The sequence below is a fragment of the Diceros bicornis genome, chromosome 22 (assembly GCF_020826845.1).
Source record: "Diceros bicornis minor isolate mBicDic1 chromosome 22, mDicBic1.mat.cur, whole genome shotgun sequence".
NCBI lineage: Eukaryota > Metazoa > Chordata > Mammalia > Perissodactyla > Rhinocerotidae > Diceros > Diceros bicornis.
Window position 1 is genome coordinate 17024972 of NC_080761.1, and position 12665 is coordinate 17037636.

The following is a 12665-nucleotide window of genomic DNA, read 5'->3' on the forward strand; positions in this document are numbered from 1 at the left end:
GCCCACAGGCCCACACACACAGTCAACACAGTCCTACCCTGTGTGTGTGCCCTGACCTCCTGAAGTAGACCCAGTCTCTCCAACGCAGGAGCCTCACACACTCCACCAACACCCCACACTCTCCACCTGCTCCTTGTGCATGCCCTGCCCCACAGAGGTGGATCCACTTGCCAGGCTGTGGAGAATCCAGTCACCAATCTATGCAGGACCACAAGTTGCCCGAGGGCTTGTTGTTGGGTGGGGCCAGTCCCTAGGGTGGGCTGCCTGCCCTGGCTGAGCTGGATTAAATCAGTACTCTAGTGGGTGGGGCAGACCCTGGGCTAGCAGGCCACGGGGAGAACTCCAATGGTGTCTGCCAGCGTCTATGTCAGCACGCCCACATCAGGCCACAACAATGGCCGCTGCCAATGTCCCAGTCCCTGGAGAGGTCTCACCTCTCACCAAGATGCACTCAGAGCCTATCAGGTGAGTCTCTTTTCATGAAAGCACTGTGCACCTTTCTTTCTGGTGGTTTTAGGTTGCTTTCTGAAATGGGTGAATTTGTGTGTGGGCCCTTTAACAGCCAGCTTTAACAGCTGGGTCCAAAAAATGCCTATAGCAGGAGCACTCCCTGGCTCAGGTACCCTACTCCTCCAGGGAAGGCTGCATACCTTTGGGTTGCTCCTGGGCAGCCGTGAAGTGTTGTGGCTTGTGAAGGTGGCATTTTTCCTCTCCAGAAGGGAGTTTCTGCCTCTTCCACCTCAATTAAGATTGCTGTTTGATGCAGGGGTTCCTCTTATCCAGTTTTCAATTCTCTCTCAGGGGTAGTTTTTGCAAGACTAGTTGTAAATTGGCTGTGTCTATGGGAGGAGGTGAGTTCAGAGTCTTCCTATGCTGCCATCTTCTCTCTCCAGAAGTTTTTAGTTTGATGTAATCCCACTTATTAATTTTTGCTTTTGTTTTTTGTGTTTTGGTGTCATATCAAAAATTATTGCCAAGACCAATGTCAAAGAGCTTTTTTGCTATGTCTTCTCCTAGGAGTTTTATGGTTTCAGTTCTTACATTTAAGGCTTTAATCCATTTTGAGTTAATTTTTATGAGTGGTATAAGATAGATCTCCAATTTCATTCTTCTGCATGTGGTTATTGAGTTTTCCCAACCCATTTATTGAAGAGACTATCCTTTCCACATTGAGGATTCTTGTCTTCTTTGTCAAATATTAGTTGATCATATATGCACAGGTTTATTTTTGGGCTCTTTATTCTATTCCATTGGTACATGTGTCTATGTTTTTGCTAGTACCATTCTGTTGTGATTGCTATAGCTTTGCAGTATAGTTTGAAATCAGGAAGTTTGATGCCTCCAGCTTTTGCTTAGGCTATTCAGGGTTTTTTCTGGTTCCATACAATTTTTAGAATTTATTTATTTATTTTTCTGCAGAAAAATACCATTGGAATTTTGATAGGGATAATATTTAATGTATAGATGTTTTTGGGTAGTATGGACATTTTAACAATATTAATTCTTCCAATCCATGAACACAGGATATTTTTCCATTTGTTTTATCTTCTTTAATTTTTTTCGTCAAAGTCATAGTTTTCAGTGTACAGATCTTTCACCTTTTGAAATTAAGTTTATTAAATTTATTCCTGAGTAATTTACTGTTTGTGATGCCAGCGTGAATGGGATTACTGTATTTACTTTTCAGATGGTTCATTGTTAGTGTACAGAAATGCAATTGATTTCTGTATGTTGATTTTGTATCCTACAACTTTACTGAATTTGTTGATTAGTTCTAAGTTTTTCGGTGGAGTCTTTAGGATTTTCTATACATAAGATCATGTCATCTGCAAACCAGGACAATTGTACTTCTTCCTCTCTGATTTGGATTCCTTTATTTCTGTTTCTTGCCTGATTTCTCTGGCTAGAACTTCTAGTACTATGTTGAATAGGAATTTTTTTTTATTGAAGTTTTAGTAGTTTATAACATTGTGAAATTTTGGGTTGTACATTTTTGTTTGTCCATCACCATATATATGTCTCCCTTCACCCCTTGTGCCCCCCCCACCCGCATTGCCCCTGGTAACCACAATACAGTTTTCTCTGTCCGTGTGTTGGTTTATATTCCACATATGAGTGAGATCATACAGTGTTTATCTCTCTCTTTCTGGCTTATTTCACTTAACATAATACCCTCTAGGCCCATCCATGTTGTTGCAAATGGGACGATTTTGTCTTTTTTTATGGCTGAGTAGTGTTCCATTGTATATATATACCACATCTTCTTGATCCAATCATCAGTCAAGGAACACTTAGGTTGCTTCCACTTCTTGCCTATAGTGAATAATGCTGCAATGAACATAGGGGTACATAAGCCTCTTTGGATTGTTGATTTCAGGTTCCTTGGATAGATTTCCAGTAGTGGGATAGCTGGATCATAGGGTATTTCTATTTTTAATTCTTTGAGGAATCTCCATACCATTTTCCATAGAGGCTGCACCAGTTTGGACTCCCACCAGCTGTGTATGAGGGTTCCTATTTCTCCACATCCTCTCCAACATTTGTTGTTTTTTGTCTTGGTGAGTATAGCCATTCTAACAGGCGTGAGGTGATATCTTAGTGTTGTTTTGATTTGCATTTCCCTGATGATTAGTGATGTTGAACATCTTTTCATGTGCCTATTGGCCATCTGTATATCTTCTTTTGAGAAGTGTCTGTTCATTTCCTCTGCCCATTTTTTGATCGTGTTGTTTGTTTTTTTATTGTTCAGTTGTGTGAGTTCTTTATATATTATGGAGATTAACCCCTTGTCGGATATATGTTTTGCACATATTTTCTCCCAGCTGGTGGGTTGTCTGTTCATCTTGATTCTGGTTTCGTTTATCTTGTAGAAGCTCTTTAATCTGAGAAAGTTCCACTTGCTTACTTTTTCTTTAGTTTCCCTAGTCTGGGTAGGCATGTCATCCGAAAAGATTCCTTTATGACCAATGTCAATTAGTGTGTTGCCTATATTTTCTTCTATGAGTTTTATAGTTTCAGGTCTCACCTTCAGGTCTTTGGTCCATTTTGAGTTAATTTTTGCGAATGGCAATAATAGATGGTCCACTTTCATTCTTTTGCATGTCGCTGTCCAGTTTTCCCAACACCATTTATTGAAGAGACTTTCCTTTCTCCATTGTATGTTCTTAGATCCTTTGTCAAAAATTAGCTGTCCGTATATGTGTGGTTTATTTCTGGGCTTTCAATTCTGTTCCATTGATCTGTGTGTCTGTTTTTGTACCAGTACCATGCTGTTTTCATTACTATTGCTTTGTAGTATGTTTTGAAGTCAGGGATTGTGATGCCTCCAGCTTTGTTCTTTTTTCTTAGGATTGCTTTAGCTGTTCGGGGTCTTTCGTTGCCCCATATGAATTTTAGTATTCTTTTTTCTATTTCCATGAAGAATGTCATTGGGATTCTGATTGGGATTGCATTGAATCTGTAGATTGCTTTAGGTAATATGTACATTTTAACTGTGTTTATTCTTCCAATCCATGTGCATGGAATGTCTTTCCGTTTCTTTATGTCATCATCGATTTCTTTCAATAATGTCTTGTAGTTTTCATTGTATAGGTCTTTTACCTCCCTGGTAAGATTTATTCCTAGATATTTTATTCTTTTTGATGCAATTGTAAATGGTATTATCTCTTTGAGCTCTCTTTCTGTTAGTTCGTTATTAGCATACAGAAATGCAACTGATTTTTATAGATTGATTTTGTACGCTGTGACTTTGCTGTAGTTTTTGATTGTTTCTAATAGTTTCCCAATGGATTCTTTAGGGTTTTCTATATATAAAATCGTGTCATCTGCAAATAGTGAGAGTTTCACTTCTTCATTGCCTATTTGGATTCCTTTTATTCCTTTTTCTTGCCTAATTGCTCTGGCCAAAACCTCCAGTACTATGTTGAATAGGAGTGGTGAGAGTGGGCAGCCCTGTCTCATTCCTGTTCTGAGAGGAATGGCTTTCAGTCTTTCCCCATTGAGTAGGATGTTCGCTGTGGGTTTGTCATAAATAGCCTTTATTACATTAAGGTACTTTCCTTCTATACCCATTTTGTTGAGAGTTTTTATCATAAATGGATGTTGTATCTTGTCAAATGCCTTCTCTGCATCTATTGAGATGACCATGTGGTTTTTATTCTTTGTTTTGTTGATGTGGTATATCACTTTGATTGATTTGCAGATGTTGAGCCATCCCTGCATTGAATAGGAATTTTGAGAGTGGGCGCCTTTGTCTTCTTCCCGATCTTGGCGAAGTTGTTTCAGCTTCTCACTGCTGAGTATGTTGTTAGCGTGGGTTTGTCATATACGGCCTTTGTTATGTTGAGGTATATTCCTTCTATACCCAGTTTGTTGAGCATTTTTATCATGAAACCATGTTGTACTTGTCAAATGCTTTTCTACATCTATTGAAATGATCATTTGATTTTTATTTTTTATTCTATTAATGTGGTGTATCACATTTATTGATTTGTGCATGTTTAACCTTCCTTGCATCACAGGGATAAATCCCACTTGTTCACAGTGTATGATCCTTTTAATGTACTGTCAAATTTGGTTTGCTAATATTTTGTTGAGAATTTTTGCATCTATATTCATCAGGGATATTGGCCTGTAGTTTTTCTCTTCTTGTAGTGTCCTTATCTGGCTTTGGTATCAGAGTAATGCTTGCTTCATAAAATGAATTTGGGAATGTTTCCTCCTCTTCAATTTTGGAAGAGTTTGAGAAAGATTGGTGTTAATTCTCCAAATGTTTTGTAAAATTCACCAGTGAAGCCATCTGGTCCTGGACTTTTATTTGTTTGGAAGTTCTTGATTACTGATTCAATCTCCTTACTAGTTATTGGACTGTTCAGATTTTCTATTTCTTCCTGATTCAGTCTTAGTAGGTTGTATGTTTCTAGAAATATATCCATTTCTTCTAGGTTATCCAATTTGTTGGCACATAATTGTTTATGATAATCTCTTAGGATCCTTTGTATTTTTGTGGTATCAGTTGTAATGTCTCCTCCAAAAGACATATTTGATGAAAGATTGTTATTCAAAATATATAGGGCCGGCCCTGTGGCTTAGTGGTTAAGTGTGCACGCTCAGCTACTGGTGGCCCGGGTTCGGATCCCGGGCGCACACCGACGCACTGCTTCTCCGGCCATGCTAAGGCTGCATCCCACATACAGCAACTAGAAGGATGTGCAACTATGACATACAACTATCTACTGGGGCTTTGGGGGGGGGAAAAAAGGAGGAGGATTGGCAATAGATGTTAGCTCAGAGCTGGTCTTCCTCAGCAAAAAGAGAAGGATTAACATGGATGTTAGCTCAGGGCTGATCTTCCTCACACACACGCACAAATATATATAAAGAACACTTAAAACCTAACAACAAGAAAATGAACAACCCAATTTAAAAATGGGCAAAATATTTGAATAGACCCTTTACCAAAGAAGATATACAGATGGCAAATAAGGATATGAAAAGATTCTTCACATCATATGTCATCAAGGATTGCAAATTAAAACAACAAAATATCACTACAAACTTATTATAAAGGTAAAAATCCCAAACACTGATAACGTTGAATACTGAAAATTGTGTGGAGCAACAGGGTCTCTCATTCATTGCTGATAGGAATACAAAATGGTACAGCCACTTTAGAAGACAGGGTGGTAGTGTCTAACAAATTAAACATACTCTTACCACACAAGCCAGCTATCATGCTTCTTGGTATTTATTCAAAGGGGTTGAAAACTTATGTCCATACAAAAGTCTGCATATGGATGTTTAGAGCAGCTTTGTTCAGAATTGCCAAAACTTGGAAGTCCTTTAGCAGATGAATGGATAAATAAACAGTGTGCGTCCAGACAATGGTATATTATTCAGAGCTAAAAATAAAAGAGCTATCAAACCATGAAAACACATTGAGGAAACTTAAATGCATATTGCTAAGTGAAAGAAGCCAATCTGAAAAGGCTACATACTGTATGATTCCAACTATATGACATTGTGGAAAAGGCAAAATTATGGAGACAGTAAAAAGATCAGTGGTTGCCGGGGGTTAGAGAAAGGGAGGGATGAATAGGCAGATCCCAGAGGAATTTTAGGGCAGTGAAACTATTCTGTATGATACTACGATGATGGATATACGTCATTATACATTTGTCCAAACCCATAGAATGTACAACATTGAGAGTGAACCCTAACGTAAACTACGGACTTTGGGTGATTATGATGTGTCAGTGTAGATTCATCGATTGTAACAAATGTATCCTCTGATGGAAGATGTTGATAGTAGGAGAGGCTGTGCATGTAGGGGAGCAGGGGTTATATGGGAACTCTCTGTACTTTTCACTCAATTTTGCTGTGAATCTACAACTGCTCTAAAAAAGTCTATTAATTTTAAAAAATTGTCTTTAAATCCTTACTTGATCACTTACTAGTTATGCAACATTAACAAATAATTTCTCTAGGCCTCCATTTCCTCATCTGTAATGTAGAGCAAGAATATCCATCTCAAAAGGTTGATGTGATAAAAAAAATTGATAATCCAGATAAAGTGCCTGGCATAGAGCCTAGCACACAGTAAGTAACATGAAGAAATGCAAGCAGCTATTATTATTGTTCTTTCTTTTATCTTACAGATTTGGAGATCTCATTGTCTTTCAGAGTATGGAGATTTGCTGACCAGGGAAGCAGGTGTGCAATGTTTAGAATTTATCTGACACCCTTCCCCCAAATGGAACTCAAAAGCCCTATGCTGGCGGTGAATGTGAGCTATCTCACTGGTTTGGAGAACTGATATGCACCTTGAAAAATTCCTTCCACATGAAATATTAATGTGTTTTTTTCTTCAGAAAGCTACTCTGCCTCGAGGCTTCAGGTGTTTCTTCTGTTCAGGAATTTTCAAAACTTTAATGGGTTTAAGATGAAGATAAATTTTTAGAAAACATCCTGCTTTTTTTTCTTTTTTTAGCAATTGGGAGTTTGGATTATTTACATTGCCTTAAAACTTGTTGCTTTGTTCTCTGCCTTGTAAACTACAATCCATGGGAAAAAACAACAAAAACTTGTATCACTTAAAAACTTCACAGTGAACAAGGACACTTTGGATTCCAAGTGATCCTCATTGCCTTTTAACATCTAGATCAGTTCATTTCTTTGAGGTACAAAATTTGAATCAAAAAAAAAGAACACAAAGAGAAAGTGAATACAAATAGGAATTGCAGGCACCCAGCTGAAGGCATCAATCACCCAGGTGCCTTTATTTGTCTGGTGCAATTTGTTCTGTGTGTCACACAAAAATGTGGCTTTCATTTCCAAATGATAAGTGTAACGGAGTGCTTTGTGAAAAACAACTGCATTATCGATGGCAATTTATGATAGAGTCTCACTGACTGACGACTCATGGTTTTAAAATTTAAGATAATTTATACTAGGAGAAAAACTAGCGAATCTTTTAAAAACATATGTTTTGAGGAGGAGTTGGCTCTGAACTTGGAGTTTCTGACACTGTCCACATTTTAGCCAAAGTCTAGGAGTTGAGCTGATTAGCACTTGAGAGGATTCGTGTAAGAGGCTTCAAATCTGGGCTTGTTCTGGGAGATCTTGCCAAGCCTCAGGTAGTCTAGGAACCCTCTCTGGACAACAAGTGGAGCTTCAAACACTGAACTATTTTAGGAGATTTTCTCATGCAGAGTTCTTGGCATACAGTATAGATTCAATAAATATTAGTTGAATAGAAATCTAAATTTGTGACGATCATCTTCCTAGCAGAAATGCAGCACCTGAAGACGCTATTATGGCTTAATCTGTAGTGGTCACCAGTACAGCTTTCATCACGAAGTATGAACAAATTTATAATGACTTTCTACGGCCTCTCACTAAACGGAGTTCTGTGTTGTTTTCTCTCCTTCTCCTTCTTTCTTGTTATATTCCTTCCTTGCCTTTAGGGTGGCCAGTGGCACTCACAGGAATTCTGCCCCTTGTGGTAAGATTGCTGACCCTTTGACTGGTCATCAGATAATGGAGTTGGGGGTGAAGCCCATCTAGGGTGATTTCAGAAGCCGAGGAAGCCTCAAGCTGCTCTCATCCACTGCTTATGCATGATGTCACATACAACTGAAAGTTAAATTTTATGATTTAGGTACCACTAGAAAATGAACTTCATAATTCATCAATCAACAACCAATATTATTGAATGCTTGCTATAAACAAGATCATGGACCAAGTGCTGTGAGTGCTACAAAAACAGATAAGACAATGACCTGATCAGATTTGCAATGTAATAAGATCATTTTAGCTGGATTGCAGAAAAAAGATCCTGGCTGGGAGGCAGAAAGGATTAATAGTTAGCGTATTGGTTTAGTTGTTTTAACAGAGGCCCAATAACTGTGGCTTCCACAAGAAAGAATATTTATTTCTCTCTCACATAAAATTTTGAGGTGGAAAACAGTCCAGGAGGATAGGGTTCCTTTTATCTTGAGCCTCCCTCATCCCCTTCTATGCTGTTTTGACCTGCAAGTTTCAACCTGAGTCCCCATCGTCTCATTACAATCCAGACTACAGAGAAGGAAGAAAAGGATGACAAGCATGTCTATTTTAAGGATGTGGTTCAGAAGGTGCGCGTGTCACTTCCTTTACAGGGTAGTGACCAGAACTTACTTGGCGAGGTGACATTAGAGCTTGGTCGTATGGAGCAGCCAGGGAGGTTGAGAGATGCGGTCTCTAGCTGGGGGGCACGGTGCTTGGTTCTCTTACCAAGAGGAAGAAGGGAGTATAGATATTGCGTATAATTTGCAGTCTCTGCGATAGGGGACAAGACTGGAGGCAAAGAGATCAATTAAGAGACTATTAAAGTGATAATAGTGGCCTGAAGCACGCTAGTGTCCACAATAATAATAAGGATTGAAAGAGTATTTGGAGGGAAGAATTAATAGGACTTTGGAATTTACTGAATTTGAGGAATTAAAGACCATAAGGAGTAAGTAAGTAATTCATTCCTTAGGTGTGCATCGAGTCCCTACCATGTGCCAAGCATTGCCCGAGGTGCTAGATATACAGTGGTGAATAAATAGATACTATTCTTGCTTTAAGGAACTTAAAGACTAGGGTGTCATGTCCAGATATCTATTGAAGCAGATTGTACTGCTATCTATTGAGATAGGGAAGACGGAAGAAAGACCAAGTTTGGGGGAAAGTGTACATGATAATCATAATAAACTTGAGGTGCCTGTGGGACAGCCAATTTGTAATATTCAGGAAATGGTTGAATATGTGAGTCTGAATCTCAGGAGGAAAATTGGAGCTTGAGATAGCTATGCACTGGGGACCATAAGCACAGGTGGTAATTTGCAGCCACCTGAGTAGTAAGATTGCCCAAATAGAGTGTAGAGAGAAAGAAGAGAAGAGGCCTGTGACTTAAGGAGGAGCCCATAACAGAGGAGTGATTGGAAGGGTTAAAGGAAAACTAGGTGGACCCAACATCATGAGAGCAAAGGTAAGAGAGTGCTTTAAGAAGCATCAAATACTTCCAAGAGGTTAAATAAAATGGAGAGCGAGGCTGGGATGGTGGGAGAGGGAGTAGAGTGGGAAGATACAGGACTGCAAGGGGGTGTTTTTTGTGATTGCAAGGGAGTCTTTTTGTTTTGACTTAAAGGTGGAAGAGAATTGAGCATGTTTAAATGATAATGGGAGGGAGCCAGTACAAAGGAAGATGCTGGTGATAAAGGAGGGAGGATCAAGCTCCTGAAGGGGTGATTGGGGTGGAAATGGAGTTTATATAACAAATAACCCTTATAATGAGGGGACCTTTTCTTCCTTATGACCTGAGAGAATTAAGAGAGTGCAGGTATAGATTCAGGTATGTCCAGGAGTTCTCAACAGATGGTAGAGCAGCCTCATCTTGAGTCTTCTGTTGAAGGCAAGCTCATCAAGTTTAGGGAAACTGAGAATTGCTTGATAGGAGGGAGGGCACCAATTGTGGATAGGAATTGTAACACAAATTTACAGTTGCACCAATGTACTGACGGTTCTCATGTGGGGCCATTTTCTCTAGTAATTTTAATAAGCCTAGATAAAATCCTGGAGGTGGTGGATGATCAGATTGGTTCAGGATTAGATTTTGCTAGATAATTGTAATAAAAGGACTGAAAAACAAAGGGGTTGGGATTGTTGACAAGAACCTGGCTGAAATGATGGGTAGGGAAGGAAGAGAGGTGCTGATAGGGAAAACAGAGGGAACATGGAAACTAGAGATCCAAAATTTGTCTAAGAGAAGATAATTGAGTATGAGAGCTGGAAGGATAAGGGATTCTGGTCAGAGAGTAGCACAATTTGGAATAATGCCAATATCCAGATTTTGAGAATCACAAATTTTTACAGGATTTCAGAGGCTGGAGATTTTATTGGGAATAAGAAAAGGCTTTGTTTATGGAGGAAGTGACATCTGAACTGGACCATAAAGAATGGGTTGGTTGGGGCTCACCTGGTGGCATAGTGGTTAAGTTCATGTGTTCTGCTTCTGTGGCCTGGATCCTAGGCGCGGACAGAGCCACTGCTCGTCAAGCCATGCTGTGGCGGTGTCCCATATAAAGTAGAGGAAGATGGACACAGATGTTAGCCCAGGGCCAATCTTCCTCAGCAAAAAGAGGAAGAATGGCGATGGATCTTAGCTCAGCACTAATCTTCCTCACAAAAAAAAAAAAATCAATTAAAAAAAATGAATGGGTAGGTTGGAAACAGACTAGATAGAAACAAGATGACTGTACCTGAAAGCAAACAGTACTGTTTCAGTCTGGACAGGTAAACTGGGTTCACATTGTGGAAGGCCCTGAAAGTCATAATAGTAATAACAATAAGAATAACAACAATAATAGTCACTGATTTTTTTGTATTGATTATGTGCTGGGAACAACACTAGGCATTTTGCGTATTAGGGAGATTTCTTCTTGTCATCTCCACTTCAATTACTTAAAGGAACTAAAATTCCATACACTCAGAAGTGAACTCTTGATCTTCCTCCCATATCCCAAACGTGGTCCCCTTCCAGGGTTAATTTCAGGGAATGATGTCCCATTCATCCAGTTAGGCAAGCCAAAAACCTGGGAGCCATTCCTGACACCTCCCTCTTCTTAACACACCGTATCCCATTTACCATCAAGTCTTGTTGATTTTACCTTCTAAACACTGTCCTTCTTCTTATCTCTTTCTCCACACCTGCTTAATCCAAACCACCCTTAGCTCTCAGTTGACCTACTCCCATGGCCTCTCGATTAGTCTCCTTACAGTGCTCTTTGCCTCCAACGGCTTCTCCTTACTGCAACCTGAGTGATCTTTTTAAAACACAAACCAGACCATGTCGTTCCCTTCCTTTCAAACCAAAGAGGTTTCTGTCAAGTTCTTCCCTTTGCTCTTAGTTATCCTAAGAGACCAAAATTCTGAACACAGTTGTTGGGGAAGGTCATCAACAACATGTAACTGCCTGTTTGGCATGCGAGCTGGTCCTGAACAAGTGGAAGCTTCCCACCCCTCCCCCGTCTTTGGAATGTGCTCTCCACTTGCCTTCCCCACTCCCTGAAGCTTCCCCAAGGATACAGCCTTGAGATAGTAATGTGGTGATGAGACTCTGGCCTGGGTATGTGACTAAACCTGGTTAAGGCCTCCTGTGTACATGACTGAACCCAGTTAAAGCCTCTATATAAACTTTTAAGATTCTGGTGGGCAGGTACGGAAAACTACTCATCTTGTGCCCAAAACAAACCTCTTAAGTTCCTTTGCTAATTAAAACTGTCACCTACCAATCTGGAATGGGCTGGGCTGCCTCTTTCTTGGGTCTCTCCCTGCCCTCTGAACAAGACTGCGAGGGCCGGTTTCAGATTACATCGGGGAAAGTGGTTACGTGGCAACAACAGTCTACAAGGTCCATGTTCAGTCTCCCTCTCCATGCTCCACCCACATGACTTTCTTTCAATCCTCCTACTTGCAGTCGTCCTTCCCAATAGATCATTTTTCCCAGTCCCCTTCATCTGTAAATTCCTCCTCTGCCTTCATGTCTCTGATCAATTTTCTCCTCGCAGGACTCCTTCCCTGGCTCTTATGACTAAGGAAAAACACCCCACCTTCACAACAATCCTTAAAGGGAGGCATTTTTATCCCCATTTTACAGACAAGAAAATGGATGCTCAGAGAAGATCAGTAACATCCTCAGGGTTACCTGATAGAGTTGAGGACATGGCATCTGATTCTAAACCCTGTGCTGTTGCCATTACGTCAGATTTGCTTTAGCTACATCCCTGAACAATATTCAGTGATAATGGTGCATTTATAAACACATCCATTTTTAACCTTCTTTTGAAAAGAAATTTAGATCCAAGGGAAGGTAGAGAGAACAAGACTCTTTTACTAAAAGGTATCCTTTTTTCACATACCTGAGGGGTCCCCCACATCTACTCCCACAGCTCCCATTCTGCTTGCTTAACTATTTGGAGATGGGACTGTAGCAGAGATATTTACCTCTCATCACATATCCACATGCTCTGCCACATTTTCCAGCTCTAACATACAGGCAGGGCCACGTAACTAGTTCTGACCAAAGGCTGTTAAGTGGAAGTGATGTGTGTCACTTCTGAGCTACAGCGTTTAAGTGTAACCCT

The 12665-nt window shown here is 40.0% G+C and overlaps 1 long non-coding RNA gene across 1 annotated transcript; it reads left to right on the forward strand.

Moving 5' to 3' along the window:
- Positions 1-390: 390 nt before the first annotated feature.
- Positions 391-9426, forward strand: LOC131419981 (uncharacterized). The gene is made up of 3 exons (XR_009223420.1): positions 391-465; positions 6657-6711; positions 7965-9426. It is a non-coding gene; the product is annotated as an uncharacterized LOC131419981 (long non-coding RNA).
- The last annotated feature ends 3239 nt before the right edge of the window (positions 9427-12665 follow it).